Here is a 1,875-nt window from a genome sequence, read left to right as displayed (position 1 = left end):
CGCCACACACCTCTTCTTCTTTCTCTAAAAAAATCAATAAACATATCCTCAGTAAGGATTTAAAAAAATCTGGTGGGGAATGTGAAATTCTCTTTAGCCTTAATAAAATCGTAATAGACTTAGAGATTAAGCTCAAAATGCTCCCTCTTGCAAATCTCTTGTTGAGGCCATGTAGTGGAATACAGCAGTATTTTTCCAAATTTAGTTCCTCTGATATTTTCTATTTAATGTTTCATTTTTCTTTAAATGGCCATCAAGACCCCAAAACATATATTTCATGACCTGCTAGTGTGGTCATGCCTATCAAGTCAGAAAAAACCAACTCTAGTGTCACCTACCACTAACTAGCAGACAAATCTTGGGCAAATAATTTGCTGAGTAGTCAGGATTACTTAGATAGCCTCTATGACCTATGAATGATTTTTAAAACTGGGCAGGGAGCCCCAGCCTGGTAGCTCAGTTAGTTAGTGTAGTCCTGATAGGCCCTCCAAGGTGTCAGGTTTGATCTCTCATCAGGGCACATACAAGAATCAACCAATGAATGCATAAATAAGTGGGACAACAAATTGATGTTTCTTTCTCTCTCAATAAATTTTTAAAAAAACATAAAACTGTGTGTGGGGGGGGATGTTTAGTTTGTTTTTTAAGAGCGCATTCTTTTATTTTTTAAAATTTTTTTATTGATTTCAGAGAGGAAGGGAGAGGAAAAGATAGAAACATCAATGATGACAGTCATTGATTAGCTGTCTCCTGCACGCCCTTCAATGGGGATCAAGCCCACAACCCAGGATGTGCTCTGACTGGGAATAGAATCCATGACCTCCTGGTTCATAGGTCGATGCTCAACCACTGACCTATGCTGGTCAGGCTTTTTTGTTTTACCCAATAAGTGTTCAAAGTGTACATATGATCAATAGGAAAAACAGGAGACAAATAGAATTGATTTTTCTCTGAAGTTGTTTATAGGAACGGAAGGTGTTGCTCATCCTGGGGCTCAGTGATTAACATATTAGTAATCTGAGGACTTATGATCTTGTTCATCTGGCCCACTTGTTTCCATCCTTCAGCCATTCATATTCCATAGAGTTTATCAAGCTTCTTAATATAGGTACTCTGGAGTTAGGAAAACAGGATATGTTTAGAAAAAAGATTTTATCACTTAAAAATATATGAAAATCCAAACAGCTGAGGTGTTGGGGGCATCAGTCCCAAAACCCTGTGTAGGTTTTATGATTTGGGTGAAGTGGATGGAGAAGTGCTGAGATAGGAGAAGAGCAGACACCCTGATTATATCCAGTATTGCTATTTCCCAGTATGACCCTCTTAATTTGTTCATTTTTAAGGGTAAATCTCATCACTGCCAATGTACTGTTTCTGAGGGTCACTTGCATCACAGTTAACTTGAGCTGAGTGTTTAAATACAGATTTCAGGGCTTTAACACAGACCTGTTGAATCCAGTTTTCTGAAGAGTGATCGTAGGAGTCTACATTTCAACATCAACCTGAGGTGATTCATGTGCACACTGAAATTTTAAATACTGATTGTATAATGTTTAAGGGAGGAAAATTAAATCAAGTGTTCTTTGAAAGTACAGTTATAACTTCCTTTCCTCCATCTAATTTGGTTGATTAATAGCAATACCATCCTTCACTCTACCTCTGCCCACCTTTTGTTGCCTCCATCTTTGCCATCTATTCATACCCCATTGATTAGTGCTAAACAGACTTCATTGAGCAGAACACTTTGCCCTGGTTATACAACTGTTTAAAATACAGAAGTAATTAACATGTGTGGATGGCCAGGGGGCAGCAACTGTCATCACTTGACACCCATGCTCACTTACTCCGTATTTGTCTCCTTCCTTCCTATGCTGG

Source organism: Myotis davidii, unplaced genomic scaffold (assembly GCF_000327345.1).
Source record: "Myotis davidii unplaced genomic scaffold, ASM32734v1 scaffold1597, whole genome shotgun sequence".
Lineage (NCBI taxonomy): Eukaryota > Metazoa > Chordata > Mammalia > Chiroptera > Vespertilionidae > Myotis > Myotis davidii.
This window is presented reverse-complemented; position numbering follows the sequence as displayed.